This window comes from Sarcophilus harrisii, chromosome 2 (genome assembly GCF_902635505.1).
Source record: "Sarcophilus harrisii chromosome 2, mSarHar1.11, whole genome shotgun sequence".
In the NCBI taxonomy this organism is placed as follows: Eukaryota; Metazoa; Chordata; class Mammalia; order Dasyuromorphia; family Dasyuridae; genus Sarcophilus; species Sarcophilus harrisii.
Genome location: NC_045427.1, coordinates 43,081,364 through 43,091,945, shown reverse-complemented (window position 1 = coordinate 43,091,945; position 10,582 = coordinate 43,081,364).

Below are 10,582 nucleotides of genomic sequence, written 5' to 3'. Positions count from 1 at the left end.
TCTCTCTCTCTCTTTCTCTCTCTGCTTCCCTCCCTCCTCCCTCCCTTCCTCCATTTCTCCCTCCTTACTCTCTCTCTCTCTCTTCCCCCTCCACCCCTCTTTCCTTCCTTACCATTCTCTTTCCCTCCCTCCTCACCTAGTATGTCTTTGTGGTCTGCATAAATTCTCTGTGTTGCATAAACCCCTCCCATGTGCCAGTGAATTAAGGCAGAAACCATGTCACTGGGGTTTCTCATCAGTAATTCTTTTTAATAGAGAAACCATCTGAATTAACTTTGGTTTATAAAATCTGGGTGTGGGGGGGAGGAAAATATTTATTGAGCTAAAAATATTAAATGGAAGAGGCACCCAATATAGCTAAGATCCCAATTTAGTTGGATAGCCAAAAGCAACAGAAGAAATCTACATTTAAAAATACATACCTTTCACGGTCTTCAAGATAAGTTTGGATCTGTTCATTTGTTTGTTTTTAATACAGGAAAGTAATGGAACCTTGCTTAATACCTAGAGATCTTTTTATTTTTAATATAATAAAAGGAAATATTTATTAACTGTCTTGAGTTAAAAAAAATGTATATCTGTGCTGTGCATTTTTTTCTGTCATAGCTATAAACATCAGCCCCTTTTCTTTCCCCATCCCCCATCCCCCATCCAAAAATGAATGCAAAGAAATACTATTAGGCTGTCTGGTTATGTATTTTTTATGAGGCCATACAAGACACTGCCTGACCCCTTGCAGCTCATGTTATAACCACACTGAAGATGCTTTTCATTTGGGTTTTGCTTTTCAGCCTGGATGACCTCTATTAAATAAAAAAAAAGGGGGGGGATGGCCTAATATGTGACCCATGGGACTAGTAGCTTCAAGAATTACATTTAATTCATATGATAATATTGAAATATAATGTTCCTGTGCCTAATGTTTTGGATATTTTTCTCTTTCTTTCTCTTTATTTCAAAACTCATTGATGAGTCTTGCCATAGATATTTTTCATCATTTTGGGATAGAGAGCTGTAACTCATGTTCTGTGGTCAGATCCTTAAAATTAACTTCCCCTCTCCCTTTTCTTTCCCTCCCCCAACTCTTGGAAGACTGAACATGAATATAAAATTTCTTTTTTCATCCTGTCTCTTAGAGAGACAGACATATACACAGACAAACAAAAAAATAATTTTTCTAAAAATAAACCTGCCAAGACTTTTGTTTTAAATAAAGGCACCATTTTTATTTTACTGTTTAACCCATTCTAAACTCCTGACTCTCCCTCCCCCAACTTCTCCATTAGTAGCAAGGGTGACATTTTTCTTTTTTAAACTCTGTCCTTCCTTTTCAACAAAATCAGTTGTGCCTTCATTACAGTATGCATGCTAATGCTGGGTATGTCACCATTTAGCTAACATCTTGCATATTTTGAGTCCATAAACAGGGTGTGGAGGCTAAGTCCTGTAATCTATACTTCTAGGAAGGTAGGGGGACTTTTAATGGTGCAATAGTGTTCTTTCATGCCCGTTAAAAGGGGGTTTATATTTTAACAAAAAATTCATTACGATTGTAAGTCTCCTCTCACTCTTTTAAAAAAACCAATTTGCAAAAATATCACTGTTTTGAAATCATGTACGAGCAATTTTTTCTGAAGTTTCTGGGCTTGAGATGTGTCTTCTGGGCCACTGGAAATGAATGCCTTCAGAAATGGAATTAAATCCTCTGAGTGGTTTGGGATCAGCTTTATTTTGAAGGCATTTCAACTCCCTTAATTTAAAGCGTTGATGGTTGATTTCTTTAAAGCAGCTACTTACTGCACACAGAACATGGATTGTTTCCCACCAGTTTCAACTACAAGGGTTTTAAGTGGGCGGAACTAGTTTGTTTGAGTATTAGGCAGGTTGCTCTGATGGACAGTAACATCATACAGGAGCTAATAAAACCTATCAGGTAAATATGATGTGGTGGGAGGCTAGAAAATGAGATGCATTTTAAAACAATTGCCCTGTGTGCTTGCACATACCAATCTGATCCTATATGAGGAATATAGAGAGCTGCTATTGTCAATTGCATCCATTCTGATCCCTTGTCATTTCATACCTCCCCCCACCACCTTTTTTTTTTTTTTTTTTTAAGGTTATTATAAGGAAAAAGGCAGAACATTTTCAGGCATGTTATCCATATTTCCCCAGCACAAAAACGCTGATGAAAACTGATCAAAGGCAAGAGATTCATTGCACTCACTTGGATGAAACCATATCCGGGACCCCGGTCCCTTAGTTTTCAGGTACTGCCATAAATATGATTCAGCAGGTAACACCCCACCCCCCAGCTGTTTTGTCCCCTCTGCAATCCTGGGGCAGCAAAGTGGATTAGAGATGGAGTTTCCACTCAGGCTCATAATTTTCTTGCATTTGTTTCTGTCACTGTCTTAAACTCCCTGACATTTGGACTACTGGTGAAAATATACATGTTTGTGCATATATTCGTTTCATGGGGTTTGGTGTCTCAATTAGTCATTTTATGTGAGAGAGGTTTTCAAAAATAGAGGCTTTGGGCTCTCCTTTGTAAAGCATTAAGCTGTGACCCACCCCTCCTCCTTTCCCTCCCCCTGTAGCCCTAGACTTCATGATGCCCTGACTGTTAGCTTAACATGGAGTTGTCTTTTTATTTTTTTTTTTTTTATAAACCCAGTCACAACACAGAAAGAGGAGGAGGAGGAAGAGAGGGAGTGAGAGAGAGAGAGAGAGAGAGAGAGAGAGAGAGAGAGAGAGAGAGAAAGAGAGAGAAAACTAAAAACCCTGAAGGATGGTTCTCAAAAATTCTAAAGGAACCACAGGGAATTCCTTTTAAAAGCAACAGAAAGCAAGCTAGCTGAGGTAAGACAGATTTAGCTCACCCTTTCTTTCTTCTCTCTCTCTCTCTCTCTCTCTCTCTCTCTTCCCCCTCCTTCTCTCCCTCTCTCCCCCTCCCCCCTCCCCCCCTCTCTCTCTCTCTCTCTCTCTCTCTCTCTCTCTCTCTCTCTCTCTCTCTCTCTCTCTCTCTCTCTCTCTTGCTCTATTGCTGTTTCTTTATGGAACGGGGAGGGTTGGTGGGTGGGGAAGACACCTAACTTCTTCCCTGCTTAAGCAATCTGAGAATGGAACTCATGTGAATATGCAAATAGGACTGGCTGGGCTGCGTTGCTGACACGTGTATGTGTTGTACCCTTCTCCCCACCTCCCTGTCTTAGCGTCTGATCTTCAACAGATTGCCTTGTTTCTTGTGATCACCAGCACTGCGTGCTAGAAAGAGAAATGGGGGTGGGGGGGATCGGAGGGAGTGTTGTGGGGCTGGAAGGCATGAAATCATGACATGATTGCTGTGACTTTTTTATATTAATGTGTGGCTTTTTTTTCTAGCTCATTTGCATGTCAAAGTGGCGGAGGTGTGAGGGCAGAGATTAGTATGGAGATGACATAATGATGCAATGAATTAAATGTGATCACTTCTGTGAACAGGGGGTGGGGTGGGGGGGGGAAGCTGCGAGGGGGTGGGGGCAGAGAGGCAGGGAGGGAGAGGAGGGAGGGAGAGGGGAAAAGAAAGAGGCTTCTGATTTTCACCACACGGTTGATTGATGTCACGGGCTAACAGAATGCATCTTTTTATTATGGTGGTGGCGATGATGATGATGGTGATGATGGTGATTGCAATGATTACACTTATCATTAGTGTGAAATTTGAATTTTAAGTGGTCAGTGCTGGAAACTCAGAGTGCACGGATGTGCTTAGTATATAAATGTAAACCCTCGAGTGTGAAATTAAACTGCCATGTGTTTGTTTTTGTTTTATCATTATTATTATTTTAAAAACCTGCTAGGAGCACGCTATAGGATCCAGAAAATTATTAATTGATGATCCACAGTGGACTGAGTTAGTTACAAAGGGTCCCAGTGCATTCTGAGCATGAAGAGATGGAGTGGGGGGGATGGGAAGGGAATGGAAAAAGGACACGTTCCTTATCGTAAAAAATCTTACTTGGGACAGGAGGGCTAGAGAAGTAAAGATTTCAGTAATTTACAAGAAGTAAAATTTCATTTCTTTGCTCCTCTGAGTGTTACCCGTATTTAATAACAAAACCAAATCATGCTAGTTGCTGAACAAAGCCAATTCAGAAATGGTTAGGTACAGGTCTGGGGAGGAGGAAAAACCTCGAATTTTTCTCTTAAGATTTCCTGGCTATTTTATCTTCAGCACCTGAGAATATACACAGGGTAATTGGAGGCGTTTTTCCAAATAATTAAAAGAAGGGGAAATTTTTGCAACAAAAACAACAAAAAATGACAATTTTAGATTCCATGGACTTTTTTTTTCTTCCTATCATGGAATTAAAAATCATTAAAAATCCTGTTTCCCCAGGAAGTTTTCCCCTGGTTAGTTTTGTCTGCTGATTCTTTATAAGGATTGACTGATTGCTATGAAGCAATCAGTATAGAAATTTAGGACAGAGTGTAATATGGGCAATAACCCTGATGATATAAATGACCACTCAAGAATCCACAGAACATCACTAACATTAATTTATTGAAAAAGAAAATCCAAAGCAACTCCATTAGATTTTCCCTGTTATTGTTAAGGACTTTAAATGGATTTCCTAATTGAATAATTTTATTCACAAGAATGATACACAAATGGAAAAACAAGATCTAACCATTTGGTGGAGAGGAGGAAAACAAGTAGAAGGAGGGGGCTTAGAAAAGTACACACACACATACAAGAAAGTATAAAACCCTTTTGAAGGAGCAAGCTCGTTTAGAAAGAGTGTTTTTAATCTGTTTAAAAACAATTTAATAGATAAATCTACCTTTACTCAGTTCTGTGATTTTGAAAGCAACATCTATATTCTTAGTTCCTTCTTTGATCTCTGATAGTTAAAAATAGGCTCTCTTTTTAAATCTTTCTGAGGAATGACTTTTGTTTTTGAAAAATTACTTTATTTATACTTTTTCTTTTACTCCCATTGCCTATGAATTCTGAATTTTATATCGTTCAGGTCTAGCACCTTGGATCAGCTTTGTGTTTGGTTCTCATTTCTTTTTCTCATTCTCAAGCAAAGTGCAGGTACAGGTGTGTCTATAGAGGGTGAGGGTGGTGAGAAGATGCTGTTCTCACTATGCAACATTTGTTTCAGCTCAGTATGTAGGAAATTCAGCCCAATCTGATGGCTACCTGGAACCTAAAGGTTCTTAACTGGGGGTCCCAGACTCCTAGATTTTAAGGGGTTAGTGAATGTGGATGGGGAAAAAACACAAAAAAAACCCCAACAACTATGTTTTTATTTCAATATAATTGGCTTTCTTTGTAATCCTGAATATTTTATTTTATGAATTTAAAAACATGATTTTGAGAAGAACTGCCCAAGGGGGTCCACACCAAAAATGGCTCCTGCTTTAGCTATAAAAAACAAGACTGCTTTCTATACACCTCTCCTCCCAAAGAGAAGGAACTCATGTCTTCTTTGAGACCAGAGAAAACTTGGGGAGTTCGTCCTGGGTCTGGAGCAGCCCCCTTAGCTTCCAGGAAGAAGCACCTGTATCCTTGACACCTTCCTGGATGCCCAAAGTTCTCTGCCTGTTTGCAACCTCTTTCCCCCCTCTGCCTCAGTGTTCTGTGCCAATAAAGAAGAAAGGCAGGGATGAGGATTGTTCCTATTGATCTGCCCAAGGGGATCATTAGGCATCAGTATCAATCTACAAATCAGTGGGCCTGTGTTACTTGCTTGGGCAGTCACTGCCAATTTGTTCCTATTAGATTGCCCAGCCCGGAGGTGTTTGATGAGGAGATTGGCTCTTTATCTTAGCAATAGAGTGCATGCAGACTTGCAGATAGACAGCAGAGGTTTAAGGGATTTTTTGGGGGGTGGGAGAGGGAATGAGGAGGGGTCAGTGTGTTTGTCTGGCTGAAATCCGTCTGCACATTAACTGACCTTCCAAGGTGGAAGTTTCTCTGTCTGAAATCTGTCTTTAGTTAAATTTAGCTCAGAACATTGCTGTATTAAGCATGGAGAAGAAGGGAGACAGACATTGCAATGTATCTCCTGAATTCTCTTCTCCCCCCCCCCTCCCCTCGATTGTACAGCTTCAATAGGAAAATGCACACACAGAAACACAGACACACACAGACACACACACGAACAACAAAACCTATTCTGGAGGCTTCTTTTGTTATCTTTTTCAGGTCAGGAATCAGAACAATTGAAACGTAAACAATTTTTCTTTCACTCTCCCAGCTCTCTTGTAACAGAAATAAATGTATTTACTTACTGTTGAGTAGGTGACATTTTCAGCTGGTGTTTTCTCTGTAGTTCAATTAGATCAAGTTAAAAGTTAAAACTTCAGATAATTTTGTTTGGGAATGAAGTCTTCCATTTTGCTCTCCTCCCTCACCCCCTCCCACTGAAGTTTAAATGAAAAAGTGTTCTTCCCCTACTCTCAAGCTTTAGAAATAATAATATGGTAATTATAAGCGTCATGGCTAATGATTTTTATCTGTATCTTTTGCTTTTAAGAAAAAAAAACAAACAACTAACTATTGGCCAAAGCACCCCCCCCTCCCCTGCGTGTTGATGTAGAATAACAAAAATTATAGTTCATTCAAAGTAGGAAGGGGTTGAGACTGTAATGGATGAATATGCACAGCTCATGTCAGTATTACTGTGATCATGGTATCTCCTCTTCATTATTTTGTGAAAACCTCCATTTTAAACTGGGTTTTACTCATTCCTGACATGAGTATCATTCAGTATAAATATCTGTCCATTATCAGACCTCAGTGATGCTCCGTTATGGCATTTCTAATTTATAGCTCCAGTTGGGGAGATGGGGAGGGGGGAGGCGGAGGAGGGAGCTGCTGGGGGAGAGGGAGTTGAAAAGGCTTTGTCCACTTCCCTGTTTTTTCCTACAGTAGTGTGCCACCTGGAAATATGGAGCCCTTTCTCCAGATTGAAGAAAATAAAATAACCCAGCCAAACTTATGGATTTGGTCTGTAGGCCTTCTGTTGAAATTTGTATGTCCTTCCAGAGCAATGTGGGTGGGGGGCACATTTTTAATAGCCCTCTTATTTTGAATGTTAGTAGTGATGAGATATATATCAGAAACCAATTTGCAAGGATTCATGGTCTGGCTCTTTTCTTTCTTTCTTTTTCTTTCTTTCTTTCTTTCTCTCTCTTTCTTTCTTTTTCTTCCTTTCTCTCTCTCTCCTTTCTTTCTTTCTTTTTCTTTCTTTCTTTCTTTCTTTCTTTCTTTCTTTCTTTCTTTCTTTCTTTCTTTCTTTCTTTCTTTCTTTCTTTCTTTCTTTCTTTCTTTCCTTTTTTTCTTTCTTTTTCTCTTTCTTTCTTTCCTTGTTACCCAACATACTTCAAGGGACTCTGAAAAATCTAGATCCTCATTTTAATTTTGGAAGTTTTAAGAAATGGTAATTAGTGCTTTTCTATTGATAGACTTCCCATATGGGGTCCTTTTTCCCTTTTTCATTTCAATCTTATTTCAACTCATCTACTGCAAAAAAACAAAACAAAACATTTCCTTCATTCTGTCTGATAAGTACCCGCCTTGTTGCAGAGTTTCTAGCTGTATATCTGTGTGTGGGGTAATTACTGTTGGATGCTAAAGTATTTTTAATTTATCAGGAACTATGGCCAACTAGCCAGCTTTCATCTTTACATTGCAAATATGAAAAAAAAACAATTTGGAGTTAATTCAGGGGAATTTTGTAACAGATAAGTTTTACAAATATTTGTAGGCCTTTATTTTTATAGTGGAGTTCCTATTTTTTTTTTTTTTAAAGATCTTTATACCATTAAGGGCAGATTTCATATTGAGGAAAATCTTGCCAAAATCCATTGTTTGTTTAATTGTGAGGGTTTGGAGTTGAAATTTGTTCAGCCCCTCATACACTTCAAAAGAAAGAAGTATATGAGAAATAAATTCCCAAATGCCCTAGAAATAAATTCAGGGCATTTGACTCTTCTGTGGGTTACCCCCCTCCCCCAACCAGAATGTCACAGTGTATGAAACCAAGAATCCAGGTACTTACCTAGGATTGCATCTTAGTGATGTGGACCCCCTATCTATATTTCGCTTTGGTGCATTGCCTTTCTAAAGAAAAGGTACCATTTTCTCATCCCCAAAGTGCTTCTAAGGATGCTGACAGCATATTGCAACTTTATAGAAACTTTTAATCAGCTCACACTCTGCATCCTTCAGCTCTGAACATTTATAGGTACCAATTCGCCTAGCCCATATACCAGGGATATTACGATGATTTCTTTCATAGTAATGAAAAAAAATTCCTCTTCTTTATACAGTTTGTTTATCTATCCATATATCTCTCTGGTTTTTCTTGTTTTATTTAGTGGAGCTTTCCATGCACCATCTCTCCATGAAACAGTGGCTACATTCTCAGCACGCTGTTGTGAGTAGGAAAAAAAACCCTAGATTAATGGTCAGTGTCTCACACACCCAAATTTGTGTTGTGATACTACAGAGAAGCTGCGAATTACTGACAAGATCTAGAATAATTCCTAATGCTGTCGAAGGCTTCATTTTCTCCTCCGCATGATGGATGAGGCATAAGAAGTGCTTTCTGAGATCATTAATGTGTATCATTCTGTTAAGTGTTATTAAAGTCCGTCTGTCTTAGGCAGCAGAAACAATATCTTATCCCTTACTTTGCCTGTTCATTGTTTTTTTTTTAAACTGTAACTGCAGATCCTCTTTCCTATTAATGTGAGCTTTTCCATGACCACTGGATTACAGATTTGAGCCATAAAATTTGGTCCATTTTCAGGGTAGTATTTTTCTTTCTACTTAAAAAATCTGATTATATTCAGCCAGAAATTGATTCTGGATTTTGTTATTATTTCTCTCTTTAGTGTATATATGTATGTATGTATGTATATATATATATATATATATATATAATATATACTGAGGGAAACAGAACCAGAATTTGGGTTGTAGATTTTTTAAAATCTCTTTGAGGATAAGAGTGCTATCTCTCTGACTTAGACTGAATGGACTGACTGTTCATAACTCAAAAGAAAAAAAAAAAGTTCCCAGAGTTCCTATCTTTCTTAGCCATAATTATCAGCAATATTGTTTACAATTTGAGTTACATTGATTTAGTTATTTCAATTTCACTTTGGGCTTTTTAATTGAAGGACTGCTTGCAAGGATTCTTCCCTTAATACATCTACTAACAACAGATGCAGGGGCAAAACTTTTTTTTCTTTTCCATTCCTTGGTCAGAGACATTTTTTCCCTTATGTGGTATGTACATTTTGGTGGAATGGGATAGGTATATTTCAGTAGGATATTTGAGCACTTGTCCTTTTTGGATGGTGGCTGGAAAGGGGGTGAGAAAAGAGGGAAAGGGAGAGGGTTAGTAGAAGATGCTTAAGGGAATAGACCAGGTAGATTACAGATGGCTCATATTAAATCCCAAGCAATTTTACCGAAACAGGAGAATTCACTTTAAAGGTTTGTAACCTCTCTTAAGAGGCAGATTTCCCTAAGCTCTATGATAATAAAATGCAGTCTAGTTTATAGGACATTTCCCTTGCTGGGCAATCCCCCCACCTCCTATTTTTTGGCAGTCCTTGGAAACATCTTTAAAGCATGAGGATGATAATCAATAGAAAACAAAAAAGAAAGAATTGATCATGACACGATTTAGAAATATTACTTCTCTTTGCCAGATTCAGATCTGCCCAGAAAGCCTCATTTTTATACTTTTAATAGAATTATAGAAGTTTGAAGCACAGCTGGTAAAAGCTCAGCCATCCACAGCACAGCTAGTCCTTGAACGTTTAATTTTATATTTGAATAATTCTCCAGATCAGGCTATAATCATGAATGTCATATAAAAAAAGATTTTTTTATAAATTACATTATTTCACAGATGTGCAAATACTTCTGAGAAAAAAATTACATTGATCAGTTTTTAATACCCCCCTGTCTCACCCTTCAGTCAAAGGGAAAAATAGCTTTTTTCCCATCTTTGTCTTCAGAAAGGTGCTAGATTGTAAACATGTGAAGGAAATGAAAGGGGGTTGGCCAGTCCACCTCAAACTCTTTCCAGATTTTCGTTCCTTTCAGCAACAGCCTTCAGTTCTCAGAAGAGAGGGAGGGACTGGGGAAAGAAAGAAAGAAGATGTCTCTGTTTATTATTAAAATTTTAAGTGAAAAGCATTGATATAACTGGATAATTTGGAATCTGCTAATTTCAGGGGCTTGAACAGCAAGAGGAAAAATTTAGACAATGTGTGTGTGTGTATATTGGAGTAATTTGGAAAGATAAAGCAGTTATAGCTAATTAAGATCTAATTCTGGGCAGAAGACAATGAGCAACAGATGATTTTCTTTTCCCAAACAATAGAATATAGATAGTCTTTTTTGAATATCTAGACAAACAAAAATAATTTTCACATGGAAAAATTAATTTTTTCCAGGGAGTGTTTCTGAAGTAAGCCTTTTCACTCAAACTGATTTCATATTTTTATCAGTTGTGATTGAAATTCAGATTTGAAATTTGCAATTACAATTGCAAATAGAAAAACA